Source organism: Astatotilapia calliptera, chromosome 22, assembly GCF_964374335.1.
Source record: "Astatotilapia calliptera chromosome 22, fAstCal68.1, whole genome shotgun sequence".
NCBI classification, from domain to species: Eukaryota; Metazoa; Chordata; class Actinopteri; order Cichliformes; family Cichlidae; genus Astatotilapia; species Astatotilapia calliptera.
In genome coordinates, this window is record NC_137442.1 from 13,623,880 (window position 1) to 13,639,595 (window position 15,716).

Genomic DNA, 15,716 nt, shown 5'->3' on the forward strand with positions numbered 1-15,716 from the left:
TTCTGCTCTGTTGTACTATTTTTCTAAATCATAGTGTTTCTGTAATGTTTAAGTATTTTTGGCTAAATATATTCTTTCTGTTATCTTATACTATTTCTCCTAAATTCTTGTATTTTTGAGAAGTTATCATGTTTCTGGTAAGTTACAATATTTCTGCTAAATTCTGCTATGCTATTGTATTTCTGCCAAGTATTATGTTTCCTCTAAGATATTGCAGTTCTGCTAAGTTATTCCATTTTAGCAAAGTTCTTTTGCTTCTGCAAAGTTTTTACAATTTCTGCAACTTTTCAGCTTTTTCAGCTAGTTTTTGCAGACAGCTTCAGCTTTAAGCATCCACACTGCATTTTCGCAGGAAATGCAAATTTTTCTAGTTATTGTGTGGATGCTTTAAGCATCCACACTATTGAGTTCCTGTTTCTCTTTATTCTTTATACTTTATTCTAGTTGCTTCCGTACACTTTTTGGCACTTAACTACTTCCACAATTTTCAGCCGATTTTCACCGTTCAAATTTTTAACTATTCTGCTTCTTCTGCTAATGTGCGCTATGACTTTTGGTATTTTTAACTATTATACTTTTTAAAATATTAAGCTTTTTTCCTTTAATTTGTCCCATTGAAATGAATGGGAAACTTCAGCAATTCTGCTAAAATTTGCTTGTTTTTGAAACTTAACTACTTCCTCATATTTTCACCTAGAACAACCATTCAAATTTTAAAATGTTCACAAATTATTGGGCTATTCAGGTATGATTCAGCTTTTTCAAATCTTCTACTGTTTTACTTTTATGCCTCTTAAAGTTTTGAGTTGCAAAATTGTGATTTTTCACAAAATACATGTGTTGTTATGGTTGCTATGCTCTTGGCTTCCAGTGTGCCACTGAAGGTTTTGCAATTTTCACTTCATGTCCGAACAACTTCCTGCTACTTGCTCAATTTTCACTCAACTTCCACAAATTATACATCAAAACGTAGGTATTTTTGCTGGCTTTCAGAAAATGTCACCATCATTGTTGTGGGATTTATAGAATTTTTGCAAATCTCCTCAGACTAACACAAGGTCAGAAAACTCTCCATATAAAGTCAATGGAGAGCTTGTTCAAAATCACCGCTGGATTTCTGTAATGAGAGGCATATTCGAATCGTCATATCTCCTTAACGAAGCAAAGTTAAGACATGAGGCTTGTCCCCGAATATCTTCAGACACCCCTGACGCTCACAATTCAAGAATTTCTTTCTCACCTATTACCGTTCTGAAATGAGTTGGACTTGTTTGAGGGTAGGAAATTCGTCCTTCGCTCAGATTTCTTCAGATTTCAAACTGTGGAAATGAACCACTTTTTTCTCTCGTCATAACTTTTTGTTGGATTTCCACAGAGACCTGAAAATTTCCATGATTGTTCACCAAAGCCTGCTGTCTCTTACGGTGAAAGAATGATATCGATACTCCAAATAGATTTCGAGTTAGAAAGCGTTGTTTGAGGGCAAGTCAAGGCAGTTTTTGCTTCGCTCTACTCAGTTATGGTGCATTACAAGTCAAATATCTTTAATAATTCATATTTTAATGATAAATTGTAAACACTGGAAGATTCCCCCATCTCTTCTGAACAAAACGGTGTAAGAATGACCGCTCTAGCCCCTACGGTTTGGAAATTATGGTCATTTGTTTGAGGGGAGTCCTCACTATGAGAAATAGGCTGCAATAATCCTGTGCCTCTCTGTGCTGCGTGTGTAAAAAGAGGCACATGTTTTGGCGGGAAAAAGTACACAGGCTCTCTGATTGGTGGATTCAAATTCAGCAGCTCCCAGGCTGACCTAGAAACTTACTTCTCTCTCCCTGTGCATTTTTTTGCTGATTTTTTCATTTAACAAGTATATTTGAGGGACCCTCAGCATGTTCAGCATTTTTTCAGCTGTCCATTTTGCTTTTCCAATTTTTCTGTTTAACTTATTACTATTGTGCTAAATAATACTATTTCTGCTATTTTATAAGATTTGTGCCTAATATAGTATTTCTGCTAAATTACAATATTTCTGCTTTTTATACTATTTGTGCTAAAACATAGTATTTCTACTAAATGTAGTATTTATGCTTAATCATACTATTTCTGCTTTTTATGGGATTTGTGCCTAATATAGTATTTCTGCTTTTTATAGGATTTTTGCTCAAACATAGTATTTCTACTAAATGTAGTGTTTATGCTTAATCATCCTATTTCTGCTTTTTATAGGATTTGTGCTTAATATAGTATTTCTGCTAAATTATAGTATTTCTGCTTTTTATAGGATTTGTGCTAAAACATAGTATTTCTACTAAATGTAGTATTCATGCTTAATCATAGCATTTCTATATATTTCTGCCAGGTCCCCAGGCAGCCAATCCTCTGTGAGGACTGAGAAATTCAAATTTTCAAATCAGGGCCTGCACGGCTTCCCAGCCAATCATATATGTGTCCTGAGGCATTCAAATTTGCATATTGGGGCCTTCATGGCTTCTAAGCCAGCCAATCATATCTGAGGGCTGAGGAATTCAAATCCACAAATCAGGGCCTGCACGGCTTCCCAGCCAGCCAATCATATATGTGGTCTCAGGCATTCATATTTGCATATTGGGGAATTCGTGGCTTCTAAGTCAACAAGTCATCCATGTCATATATCTCTAAAAATTCACATTTTAATGATAAATTGTTAACACTGGAAGATTCCCCCATCTCTTCTGAACAAAACAGTGTAAGAATGACCGCTCTAGCCCCTACGGTTAGGAAATTATGGTCATTTGTTTGAGGGGAGTCCTCACTATGAGAAATAGGCTGCAATAATCCTGTGCCTCTCTGTGCTGCTGCGTGTGTAAAAAGATGCACCTGTTTTGGCGGGAAAACGTAAACAGCCACTCTGATTGGTGGATTTAAATTCGGCAGCTCTCTCCCTCTGTGTGTGTGTGTGTGTGTGTGTGTGTGTGTGTGTGTGTGTGTGTGTGTGTGTGTGTGTTTAGTGGAAGAGAGAGGACCCTGCCCTTATTTGGCAGCATGTCATTGTAGGATTTAAATTGAATATAGTTAGACTGGTTGACTGGATTAGAGCCTGTGTTTGTGTGTCCCTCTGTGCATTTGTGTTTCAATAAGTTATTACTATTCTGCTAAATCATAGTATTTCTGGTACTTTTCGGTACTTGTGCTAAATACAGTATTTCTGCTAAATCATACTATTTCTGCTTTTCATAGGATTTATGCCTAATATAGTATTTCTGCTAAATTATAGTATTTCTGCTTTTATAGGATTTGTGCCTAACATAGTATTTCTGCTAAATTATAGTATTTCTGCTTTTTATAGGATTTGTGCTTAACATAGTATTACTGCTAAATTATAGTATTTCTGCTTTTTATACTATTTGTTCTAAATTATAGTATTTCTGCTTTTTATAGGATTTGTGCTTAACATAGTATTTCTGCTAAATTATAGTATTTCTGCTTTTTATACTATTTGTTCTAAATTATAGTATTTCTGCTTTTTATACTATTTGTTCTAAATTATAGTATTTCTGCTTTTTATAGGATTTGAGCTTAACATAGTATTTCTGCTAAATTATAGTTTTTCTTCTTTTTATAATATTTGTGCTAAAACATAGTATTTCTACTAAATGTAGTATTTATGCTTAATAATAGTATTTCTATATATTTCTGCCAGGTCCCCAGGCAGCCAATCCTCTGTGAGGACTGAGACATTCAAATTTTCAAATCAGGGCCTGCACAGTTTCCCAGCCAATCAAATAAGTGTCCTGAGGCATTCAAATTTGCATATTGGGGAATTCGTGGCTTCTAAGTCAACAAGTCATCCATGTCATATATCTCTAAAAATTCATATTTTAATATTAAATTGTCAACACTTGAAGATTCCCCCATCTCTTCTGAACAAAACGGTGTAAGAATGACCGTTCTAGCCCCTACGGTTAGGAAATTACGGTCATTTGTTTGAGGGGAGTCGTCACTATGAGAAATAGACTGCAAAAATCCTGTGTCTCTCTGTGCTGCTGCGTGTGTAAACAGATGCACCTGTTTTGGTGGGGAAAAGTGCACAGCCTCTCTGATTGGTGGATTCAAATTCACCAGCTCCCAGGCTGAGCTAGAAACTTACTTCTCTCTCCCTGTGTGTGTGTGTGTGTGTGTGTGTGTGTGTGTGCGTGTGTGTGTTTGTGTGTGTGTGTGTGTGTGTGTGACAGAGAGAGAGAGAGAGAGAAAGCCTTTTAATGGGATGATCCCATTGTAAGATTCAAATTCAATATATTTAGACTGGTTGACTGAATTGGATCTTGTGTGTGTGTCTCTCTGTGCATGTATGTTTCCTCATGTGTACATATTTGTAATTGTGTGGCAGTCATAAATTTTTTTGCTGATTTTTGTCATTTAACAAGTATATTTGAGGGAACCTCAGCATGTTCAGCATTTTTTTAGCTGTCCATTTTGCTTTTCCAATTTTTCTGTTTAACTTATTACTATTGTGCTAAATCACACTATTTCTGCTATTTTATAAGATTTGTGCTTAATATACTATTTCTGCTTTTATAGGATTTGTGCTTAATATAGTATTTCTGCTTTTTATAAGATTTGTGCTTAATATAGTATTTCTGCTAAATGTAGTATTTATGCTTAATCACACTATTTCTGCTATTTTATAAGATTTGTGCTTAATATACTATTTCTGCTTTTATAAGATTTGTGCTTAATATACTATTTCTGCTTTTATAGGATTTGTGCTTAATATACTATTTCTGCTTTTCATAGGATTTGTGCTTAATATAGTATTTCTGCTAAATTTAGTATTTCTGATTAATTATAGTCTTTCTACTAAATCATAGTACAGTATTTCTGCTTTTTATGGGATTTGTGCTAAAACAAAGTATTTCTACTAAATGTAGTATTTATGCTTAATCATACCATTTCTGCTTTTTATAGGATTTGTGCTTAATATAGTATTTCTGCTCAATTATAGTATTTCTGCCAAATTATAATATTTGTGCTAAAACATAGTCTTAATTTAAAATTACAATATTCATAGTTCATCACAGTGTCTCTGGTAAATCACAATATTTCTGCTCTGTTGTACTATTTTTCTAAATCATAGTGTTTCTGTAATGTTTAAGTATTTTTGGCTAAATATATTCTTTCTGTTATCTTATACTATTTCTCCTAAATTCTTGTATTTTTGAGAAGTTATCATGTTTCTGGTAAGTTACAATATTTCTGCTAAATTCTGCTATGCTATTGTATTTCTGCCAAGTATTATGTTTCCTCTAAGATATTGCAGTTCTGCTAAGTTATTCCATTTTAGCAAACTTCTTTTGCTTCTGCAAAGTTTTTACAATTTCTGCAACTTTTCAGCTTTTTCAGCTACTTTTTGCATACAGCTTCAGCTTTAAGCATCCACACTGCATTTTCGCAGGAAATGCAAATTTTTCTAGTTGTGTGGATGCTTTAAGCATCCACACTATTGAGTTCCTGTTTCTCTTTATTCTTTATTATTATTATTCTAGTTGCTTCCGTACACTTTTTGGCACTTAACTACTTCCACAATTTTCAGCCGATTTTCACCGTTCAAATTTTAAACTATTCTGCTATTTCTGCTAATTTACGCTACGATTTTTGCTATTTTTAACTATTATACTTTTTAAAATATTAAGCTTTTTTCCTTTAATTTGTCCCATTGAAATGAATGGGAAACTTCTGCAATTCTGCTAAAATTTGCTTGTTTTTGAAACTTAACTACTTCCTCATATTTTCACCTAGAACAACCATTCAAACTTTAAAATGTTCATAAATTATTGGGCTATTCAGGTATGATTCAGCTTTTTCAAATGTTTTACTGTTTTACTTTTATGCCTCTTAAAGTTTTGAGTTGCAAAATTGTGATTTTTCACAAAATACATGCGTTGTTATGGTTGCTATGCTCTTGGCTTCCAGTGTGCCACTGAAGGTTTTGCAATTTTCACTTCATGTCCGAACAACTTCTTGCTACTTGCTCAATTTTCACTCAACTTCCACAAATTATACATCAAAACGTAGGTATTTTTGCTGGCTTTCAGAAAATGTCACTATCATTGTTGTGGGATTTATAGAATTTTTGCAAATCTCCTCAGACCAACACAAGGTCTCAAAACTCTCCATATAAAGTCAATGGAGAGCTTGTTCAAAATCATCGCTGGATTTCTGTAATGAGAGGCATATTCGAATCGTCATATCTCCTTAACGAAGCGACTTTAAGACATGAGGCTTGTCCCCGAATATCTTCAGACACCCCTGACGCTCACAATTCAAGAATTTCTTTCTCACCTATTACCGTTCTGAAATGAGTTGGACTTGTTTGAGGGTAGGAAATTCGTCCTTCGCTCAGATTTCTTCAGATTTAAAACTCTGGAAATGAACCACTTTTTTCTCTCGTCATAACTTTTTTTTGGATTTCCACAGAGACCTGAAAATTTCCATGACTGTTCACCAAAGCCTGCTGTCTCTTACGGTGAAAGAATGATATCGATACTCCAAATAGATTTCGAGTTACAAAGCGTTGTTTGAGGGCAAGTCAAGGCAGTTTTTGCTTCGCTCTACTCAGTTATGGTGCATTAGAAGTCAAATATCTTTAATAATTCATATTTTAATGATAAATTGTAAACACTGGAAGATTCCCCCATCTCTTCTGAACAAAACGGTGTAAGAATGACCGCTCTAGCCCCTACGGTTTGGAAATTATGGTCATTTGTTTGAGGGGAGTCCTCACTATGAGAAATAGGCTGCAATAATCCTGTGCATCTCTGTGCTGCGTGTGTAAAAAGAGGCACCTGTTTTGGCGGGAAAACGTAAACAGCCACTCTGATTGGTGGATTTAAATTCGGCAGCTCTCTCCCTCTGTGTGTGTGTGTGTGTGTGTGTGTGTGTGTGTGTGTGTGTGTGTGTGTGTGTGTGTGTGTGTGTGTGTGTGTGTGTGTGTGTGTGTTTAGTGGGAGAGAGAGGACCCTGCCCTTATTTGGCAGCATGTCATTGTAGGATTTAAATTGAATATAGTTAGACTGGTTGACTGGATTAGAGCCTGTGTTTGTGTGTCCCTCTGTGCATTTGTGTTTCAATAAGTTATTACTATTCTGCTAAATCATTTCTGGTACTTTTCGGTACTTGTGCTAAATACAGTGTTTCTGCTAAATCATACTATTTCTGCTTTTCATAGGATTTGTGCCTAACATAGTATTTCTGCTAAATTATAGTATTTCTGCTTTTTATCGGATTTGTGCCTAACATAGTATTTCTGCTAAATTATAGTATTTCTGCTTTTTATACTATTTGTTCTAAATTATAGTATTTCTGCTTTTTATAGGATTTTTGCCTAATATAGTATTTCTGCTTTTTATAGGATTTGTACCTAATATAGTATTTCTGCTTTTTATACTATTTGTGCCTAATATAGTATTTCTGCTAAATTACAGTATTTCTGCTTTTTATACGATTTGTGCTAAAACATAGTATTTCTACTAAATGTAGTATTTATGCTTAATCATACTATTTCTGCTTTTTATGGGATTTGTGCCTAATATAGTATTTCTGCTTTTTATAGGATTTTTGCTCAAACATAGTATTTCTACTAAATGTAGTGTTTATGCTTAATCATCCTATTTCTGCTTTTTATAGGATTTGTGCTTAATATAGTATTTCTGCTAAATTATAGTATTTCTGCTTTTTATAGTATTTGTGCTAAAACATAGTATTTCTACTAAATGTAGTATTTATGCTTAATCATACTATTTGCATATTGGGGAATTCGTGGCTTCTAAGTCAACAAGTCATCCATGTCATATATCTCTAAAAATTCACATTTTAATGATAAATTGTCAACACTTGAAGATTCCCCCATCTCTTCTGAACAAAACGGTGCAGTGACCGTTCTAGCCCTTACGGTTAGGAAATTATAGTCACTTGTTTTGAGGGGAATCCTTAATGGATAATGTTTATATATATATATTTGTCTTTAAAACATCTTTGCAGACTGACTGTCCTGGACTGGTTGTTGTTGTTGTTTTTTTCAGGTCTGGTGAACTCAGCTCTTTGGTGTTGGTGTTCAGGAGTAGAGCCTTCTAATAATATTTATTCAAGTTATAGATTTAAAGTTCTGCGAGTTTTTTCTGTAGCAAATAAATATTGTATAGAATATTTAAAATCACCTACATTTTTGATGTTTACAATGCCCATTGTGTGTAATACTGGAATTTCCTACTACCCGTGAACGCCTCATCTTTTACCTGACTGCCGGACATCCGCCTTTCCGCACACTTCGCTGAGTCCGCTCTGGGTGAGTGCTGCCGCTCTGCTTCTCCTCTTCTCTCCTAAATGTTTATAGTCTGTTTGTGTGATTTAACGAGTTCTTTTAGTGATTTATAAAGCCAACCGAGGTATAACTCATATTAGAGTAACACAGTGGTTGCTTTTTCTTAGTGAAACTTTGTCATTTTTGTATGTAAAAGGAGTGTTTGATGAGCTAACAACCCGATGCTAATGCCTAGCGCTCCTTTGAGCCCAGTGTGAAATGAAAATTTGACTGTGAACCACGGTTATTGTGTTGTTTTATTAATTACATTTGGTGTGTTTGTCAGTCTGTTACATAAGGTGCAGTTAGTTCTCTTCACAAATCAGTTGGTTAAAACAGCCTCATTCTTTATGCTGTAAAGTTTTTAACGAACCGCCATCTTAGATTCAGTGTCAGCTGTCGGCAAGATCAAAGGAGCCATTTTACCGCCTCTGACCGAACACGGGAGAAAAAGAGTCACGTTTGTCCAGGTCTTGTGGGTTAATTAAGACAAAGGAGGGGGAGAAACTGAGGATTAAACATAGGCTATGTCCCCACATACACGGGTATTTTTGAAAACGGAGATTTTCCGTTTCTGTTTTAAAAAACAATCCCGTCCACACATAAATGCAGAAATGAAGGAGAACGCTGCTAGGAACATGCCAAAGCAGCAGGTGGCGCTATATTCCTAACCGTGTAGAAATGTTGGCCAATCAGAAGTCTAGAAGCCTCGGTGGGAAATGGTAAACAAAGATGGGGCATAGAAGCAGAACCGAGTCATATCTGTGGGGGGACAGTAACTGTGTGCGCATATGTAAGCATTTGAACACTGCAGAGAGAACAATTAACAGTAACCGTATTGTAGAAATGCATTTCACCGAAACAATAACGTTGCGCACAGTGTGACGTCAAAAAAGGCGCTGCGTTTTCTCCGTTTCCCTGTCCACACATAAATGCAAAAACGGAGTTTTCGAAAATATTCTGGCAAGCGTTTTTAGTTTTTCAGTGACCGAAAACGCCGTTTAAGTGTGGACGAAAGGTGCAAACGCATAGAAAAATCTCCATTTTCAAAAGTACGTGTGGACATAGCCCAAGAATAATAAGAACTCCTAATATGTAGACTTTAATTTTTAAGAACTGTTTAACAAAGGCTTGTTTGTGCCAACCTAAATCTGCAGCACAGTTTAAATTCTCACTTTGTGGGAAATTAATGAAATAAACAACAGCCCACCTTCACATAAATAAAATATGGCAGTGTATTATTATTAGTATGGTACATAGATATTTATTTTAAAACTACAGCATATTTACTATGATACTATGTGCAGTTGGTAATATTTTAGGAAGTAGAATTTGAATGCAGACCACCTCAAATATTAAAGCCTTAAAAATATGTCGTGCAGTTTTTCATGTATGAGTGTTTTGCAATCTTAAATGAGATGTAGACCAAAGAAAACAGAGGAGAGTTGTTGTTTGTATTCCAGCTGTAGTAAACAAAGAAGTTTAGTGAATCTTTTTGACAACAGAGAGTGATGCAGTATTGATGCTGATTTGAGTTTTCTGATCCTGTATTTTTGTTCTTTGTCTTTTGTTACACAGAGTGAAATAAAGCTTGGTTTTGCCTTTGCTGGTAAGTAAACAGTGATTGTAACTGAAGCAATATGAAATTGGGATTGTGTAACATTTTTAGCAATTTACATACAATAGTTTGGCTTTTTGTGATATCTTGCCATTTGCTCATGGGCAAAAACACATTTAGGATTTATAAGCAGGAAACCCCCCCCCACTAGATCTCTGAGTGTCCCTAAAAATGTCCCTGAAGTTTAATAGGCCATTTATGTCTAATTTTAAAGGCTTATCAAAGCATTTCTGTAGTAATTATTGTTTTTATTACACATGTTAAGGCCATTTGAGACTCTGCAATTAAATTTTGCCCTCTTTAGACTAAAGTGAGTTCATTTTGTCTGAGGTACAGTGCTGGGAAAAGTCTTTTTTTCCTTGCAGATTTATTTTGTTCATGCTTTTTTGTCACATGTTTCAAATCATCTAACAGGGATGATATGAATAAATACAAAAAAGCATTTTAAAGGGATGATTTCACATATGAAGCAGAGAAAACCAAACCAGAGCTATCTGTTCTAATGTGAGAAGATGCTGGTCTCTAATACCCAGCTGTGGAAGCCCTGATACGAAGAACTACCATCAAGCATTTATAGTATCAAGTATCATTTGTGATTGTTGCATGCTTTGAAACTGTGATGTTATCATTTGATCAAGTGTGCAGTGCGAGCAAATCATTGCTTGTGGTATCTGCTGTGTTATGTAATAGCACCAAAGTATTAGAGCTTTACGTTAATGAGTAATTTCTGTGGCTTATTGCAGATCGATAAAACGACACATCACCTTAATAAAGACAGAAATCTTTAATAAGGTGCAGAAAGAGAAGATCGGGTGTTTATAGTAAACAAAGAATTTAACTTTTTTTTTTCACTACAGATTGTGATGCAGTATTGACTCTGATGCTGATTTCAGTTGTCTCATTCTGTATTTTTGTTCTTTTGTTACAGAGTGAAACAGAACTTCGGTTTTGCCTTTGCTGGTAAGTAAGCAGCAATTGTAACTGCAGTAATATGACATTGTCACTGTGTAACATGTTTAGCAACTTACCTAACGTAGTTTGGTTTTTGTGACATTACCATTTACTGATGGGCAAAAACAAATGGTCAGAATTTATACCTTGTAGCAGCAAAGGCCCCACACATGACCTCTGACTGTCCCTGAAGTTTAACAGGCCATTTGTGTCTGATTTTTATGTTTGAACACAAACAACTGTTTTTATACAGTTGTTCATGTTCTCCGTTTGTTTATGGATTTACCTAGCAGACATAACTATGAACGCATTTTAGGTGAGTTAGTGTAAGTGGTAGCTTAAACACTTAAGAGCACCACAGTTGTTGATTTATATCTTCACTCATATTCTGCTTATGTATTACATTAAAGTCAGACCACTATAGAAGTATTTTTGCCTGAGTGAACAGAAGTGGTACGTTAAACATTTAAGCAATAATAAAAGACTAAGAGAACCAGAGTTGTGAGTAGGCAATGTTGTGTATGTTAAAGCCTGTGTGTAATTTATGTACACTAAGTTTAAATCAGTTTCTTAATAAGTTGCTTGATACAATGTGTTTGAAAATTATATATAAAAGGGAAATATTGCAAAATACAAAAAGATTCCTGCCAACAGGTACAATGGAAGGACTTTTTATTATAATTTTTAAGAAATTAATTGCAAAAATGGCGTGCCACTGTTGTTACTATAACATGTCAGAATTTACATGTATTTTAGGATTTACATATTCAGATCAGAACTAAAACCTAATGAGGTTTTCCGTTGATTCTAACAGTTGTGGTTTTTCCACACTTTATTAAGCACTGACTTGTGATAGAAAATGATGGAGCTAAAAAGCCATAATCTGTACCAACAAATATTGGTGCCTCTTCTTTGCACTTCTGTAGTATGCATGCCTTTATTACACATGTTATCGTCATGTGAGACTCTGTAACTAAAGTTTGTCCTCTTTAGACTACAGTGAGTTCATAAAGGCTTGAAGAAATTGAGGATCTTACTAGTTATTTCATGTCACAGTAAATTGGATTGTGTGTGAAGAGGTTCAACAGTGTAAGTCATTAAACAGTGATCTGATGTGTTGTTTCCTTTCTCTAGGATACTGATCTGATCGTCGCAAGTCTGGTAAGTATAGGTTTTGTCTGCAGTACAGTGCTGAGAAAGGTCTTTCTTCCTTGCAGATTTATTTTGTTTATGCTTTTTTTCACATGTTTCAAATCATCTAACAAGGATGACCTGGATAAATACAAAAAGCAGTTTTAAAGTGATGATTTCATTTTTGAACCAGAACAACCTGGTCTAATGTAAAAACATATTGGTCTCTAATACCCAGCTGTGGATGCCCTGATAGCAACAATTACCATCAAGCATTTACAGTAACTGGTAATGACTGGTTTACATCACTGGTTGATTTTGGTCCACCATAATTTCAGAATTGTCTTAATTAGATCCAAACAGGACAGGCAAAAAAAGAAAAGAAAAAAGTCTTAATTAAGGCCCAATATAGGGTTTTCAAGTCATACCAAGTACCACGGTGGTTAGCACTGTTGCCGCACAGCAAGAAGGTCCTGAGTTTAATTCCAACATCAGGCCGGGGTCTTTCTGTGTGGAGTTTGCATGTTCTCCCGGTGTTTGCGTGGGTTCCCTCCGGGTACTCCGGCTTCCTCCCACCGTCCAAAGACATGCAGCTTGTGGGGATAGGTTAATTGAATAATCCAAATTGTCACTAGGTGTGTATCTGCGAATGAATGTGAGTGCGAATGGTTGTCTGTCCCTGTGTGTTGGCCCTGCGACAGACTGGCGACCTGTCCAGGGTGTACCCTGCCTCTCGCCCTATGACAGGTGGGATAGGCTCCAGTGCCCCCTGAAAAGGATAAGCGGAAGCGAATGGATGGATGGATGGATGGATGGATGGATGGATGGATAGGGTTTTCAAGTCATACCAAGTATCTTAATTTCATTAAAGTCCAGACTGATTCGTTTACACCAAGTGTTTTGTTTCATTCATTCAATTGGACTTGTTTGTGTGCTTCAGATCCTAAGTGTGATTAAACTTAAGCCCAGGACCTGATGAGTTGATGTAGGTCCTGAAGTAGTAAAGGAACTCTGGGACATCACAGTAACAGCACCATGTTTGACTTTAATGCTGGTGTTTTTCTCTCACTATAGATGATTCAGTTTAGTGCAGTTAGTCAGCACAGCTCTTGGTTATCATCGAGATATTATTAGGCAACTTGTTTTTGCCTGTTCAGCTACAATATCTGGGAGCGTTTTTGTTTTCTGGGGTCTCCAGATCCTTAGAAATCTCTTTGTAAACCTTTACAGAACTATATGTGTTTGTTTCACATTAGAGCAGCTCACGACTAGCAGTTTAGGGACAATTAAATATTCACATAGGGCAGGGGTCTCAAACTCCACTCTTCAAGGGCCGGTGTCCTGAAGCTTTTCCACGTGTCCCTGTTACAAAACACCTGAATAACATTTGTAGGTCATTAGTGAGAGTATAGAATTTGACTGTGTTGAAGTGGCATCCCCGAAGACTGTTCAAATTTAAGTAATTTAAGTGTTTGGAAAAATGTACTTCTAAAAGTACTTTCATTGCATCATGTTCATTCACTCATGAGCTGCTATAACATGAATCAAATGGCTGAATTACCACCTCAGCATGCAGTCACGTTCTGTAGAGTTTTGCTAATGACCTACTAATGTTATTCAGGTGTGTTGCAACAGGGACACATAGAAAAGTTTCTGGACACCAGGCCTTAAGGACCAGAGTTTGAGACCACTGGTGGTAGGGCATTGTGGATTTCAAAAGCTTCTTCCCTTAAATCACTGCCTAAAAAATGCTTTTTGTAATTTGTCATAATGACTTGCAAAATATAGGTGGGATGAAAACATAAACATAAGACATTTTATAGTGGCCTGATATTTTTATCAAGGCTGTTTTTTGAAAATAATCCTGCCCTAATTTACAAAAGATGAACTGTCTGAAAGTCATGTTTGTTTGTTTGTTTGTTTAAGAAATGTGGGAATCTCCAGCAAAGATCTTACATGCAACAGCTCAGATACAGCACTCACTTCTGTTCTTTTTATCATGAAATGATCTACAAAGAAATGATCATCATACTAAATTTTGCTAATTAGGCCTTTATATCAGCTATGATAAGTTTATTATAGATTTAGTGTAGTGCTTATTGCTGTGTATCAAACATGCCCCAAATGTGACTGAAATATGTAGAAACTGCTGTGTAGAAACTAGCTGTCTCCAAATTTCTCATTTTGCCAAAATTCATACAGAGTGACCTGAAACTGTGCTGTAACCTCAGTGTGTTGGTTTTGTTGGACCATTTAATATTTACAGTAAGTTACTGTAGCAGCACGTCTTAGTTTGAGTTTATAGACTTAGTTTATTGTTTTAATAGAATGTAAAAATGTCCTTATAACAGTTCCACCATCATTTGTTAAACATTGTCATTCTGTTCAGTCCAATAATTTACTGTAGAAGTCTTTAGTATTTAAAGCCCTACATGTATTGTATTTTTGAGATTATAAGGCATAATGTCAATAAACAAGCCTGTTTTTAAGGCAGATTAAGCCAAACAAACAGTCAGATAAGTCAAACTTTATTCAAGTCATTCACAAACAACTCTCAACACTGTTCAGTTGTAACACATAAAATACAGAACAATACACTCACTTTTTCAGTTCATTCCTCATCCACAAATCCATCAAACTCTTCATGGGTTGATCAGTTTGAAATCTGCTTCTTAAGCATGTCTCTTAGCACGTGCCAGGTCCTTGTACACACACCATAATGTTATGTTGAAGCACCGTACGAATTACTCTGCGAGGGTCCTGACTATGGTAGCCATAATGCTCTGACAATACATCAAGTAGCTTACGAAGTCTTACTAAAATATTTGACAGAATTTTGAGCGCTGTGTACCACAGAAATCCCGTTTGAGGTCAGTAAGCATAACCAGAATCGATACGCTAGGCACATTGTATGTTTTTGAGATAATGACAGGATTTTAGGTGTGCCATATAGTCTGAAGAATATGGTAAATCCAAGCATGTTGGAAATATGACTAATTCCATGCCTTTTGTGTCTTACAGGTGACCTGCTGCAGAAGATCCTCTCTCTCTCTATCATTATAAGCAATTCTGTCTATCCTATCACTCTCCCAACTCTATCTAATTTGAAAGCCATTCTATCTTGTATCCCTCTATCCCTACTGCTCTATCTAATTTGAAAGCCATTCTATCTTGTATCCCTCTATCTCTACCGCTCTATCTAATTTGAAAGCCATTCCATCTTGTATCCCTCTATCTCTACTGCTCTATCTAATTTGAAAGCCATTCTATCTTGTATCCCTCTATCCCTACTGCTCTATCTAATTTGAAAGCCATTCTATCTTGTATCCCTCTATCTCTACCGCTCTATCTAATTTGAAAGCCATTCCATCTTGTATCCCTCTATCTCTACTGCTCTATCTAATTTGAAAGCCATTCTATCTTGTATCCCTCTATCCCTACTGCTCTATCTAATTTGAAAGCCATTCTATCTTGTATCCCTCTATCCCTACTGCTCTATCTAATTTGAAAGCCATTCTATCTTGTATCCCTCTATCCCTACCGCTCTATCTAATTTGAAAGCCATTCCATCTTGTATCCCTCTATCTCTACTGCTCTATCTAATTTGAGAATCCAAGTTTTGAGAATCCTTTCAGAATCCAATTTTCAGAAATCCAAGTTACCAGAACTTGATCTATC

At 35.8% G+C, this 15,716-nt stretch overlaps 1 long non-coding RNA gene across 1 annotated transcript; it reads left to right on the forward strand.

Annotated features, from left to right (window-relative positions):
- The first annotated feature begins 9,181 nt into the window (after window positions 1–9,181).
- On the forward strand, window positions 9,182–15,414 carry LOC145423373 (uncharacterized). The gene is made up of 4 exons (XR_013904425.1): window positions 9,182–9,947; window positions 10,885–10,916; window positions 12,042–12,068; window positions 15,060–15,414. It is a non-coding gene; the product is annotated as an uncharacterized LOC145423373 (long non-coding RNA).
- The last annotated feature ends 302 nt before the right edge of the window (window positions 15,415–15,716 follow it).